At 45.4% G+C, this 1,215-nt stretch overlaps 1 protein-coding gene across 2 annotated transcripts in view; it reads right to left on the bottom strand.

Moving 5' to 3' along the window:
* Positions 1-1,215, bottom strand: part of Bcar1 (BCAR1, Cas family scaffold protein) — a 36,158-nt gene that overhangs the window by 14,890 nt on the left and 20,053 nt on the right. The gene's annotated exons all lie outside the window — the stretch shown is intronic.

The raw sequence follows: 1,215 nt of genomic DNA, 5'->3' as shown, positions 1-1,215 counted from the left end.
GGCCAGCCTGGTCTACAAGAGCTAGTTCCAGGACAGGAACCAAAAGCTACAGAGAAACCTTGTCTCGAAAAATCCAAAAAAAAAAAAAAAAAAAAGAAGGCAGCCATGGACACTGGCCTTGGCATTACAGACTACCACTCGGAACTCAAATACAAAAGGTCTCATGCTAGGACAAGTAAAGTTAATAGGAATCTGGAGTTCATACAATCAAAAAGGACAGGACACTGGGCAGTGGTGGTGCACTGGGTAGGCAGAGGCTGATGAATCTCTGGGTAAGGCCAGTCTGGTCTACAGAGAAAGATCCAGGACGGTCAGTGTTACACAGAGAAACCCCATCTGGGGAACCTCCCATCCACCCCCCAAAAAAGGGGGACAAGAATAGAAAGCCTACAACATATAAAAAGGTCACCCAAAGGAAATCAAATGGTCAAGACCTGCTGATGAATGCTCAGAGTTATAGTAGAAAGAAACACAGAGGGATCATGTCACACGGTCCTTCAGGTGTCCTGGTATTTAAGGAAGTGATGTGGGCAGAAGTATTCGCAGGCTTTACTGATCTTAGGAGTATTCAGCACCAGGGTGCTTGCCTATGACCCATGGGGCCTACCTGTATTGACCATGGAGCAATGAGAAAGTAAAGGTGAGGTGAGCCAGCCCTGCCCTCCTGAGTTAGAGTAAGAAACAAATGTGTTGATGTTCAAAACTTTAAAGCTATAAGCACCTACAAAACAATACCCACCATATGTCAAAGACAATTATTCAGGGACATTACCTAATGTCTCCTAATTAGAAGATATCTAATATGCCAGGCATATTACTAATGTGGGTGCTTCTGGGGCTTGAGGGAGAAGCAACAGGGAAAACAGGAGCATTAAACAAAGGGAGAGAACAGCATTTCCCACTTTTACTGCCCCAGCTACTACCAGAAATGAGTACTACTATGTCCTTCTATATCACAGACACTCCCAGAACAGGAATCATGAGGCCCAGAAGCCAAGAAGCCTCTGCTGGAGCCACGTGACTCCCAGCAGGATAACAGTATAGGAAAAAGAGAAGGCACAAGAACACAGTGGTGGTAGGGGGCACTGGAGAGAGGGCAAAGGTCCTGAGTTCAATTACCAGCAATCACATGGTGGCTCACAAGCACCCTTGATGAAATCTAGTGCCCTCTTCTGGCACACTGTATACATAATAAATAAATCTAAGAAGGAGGAG

The sequence above is a fragment of the Microtus ochrogaster genome, chromosome 4 (assembly GCF_000317375.1).
Source record: "Microtus ochrogaster isolate Prairie Vole_2 chromosome 4, MicOch1.0, whole genome shotgun sequence".
Classification (NCBI taxonomy): domain Eukaryota; kingdom Metazoa; phylum Chordata; class Mammalia; order Rodentia; family Cricetidae; genus Microtus; species Microtus ochrogaster.
Note: the sequence above shows the minus strand (reverse complement) of the source record. Positions and strands in the feature narration are given on the sequence as shown.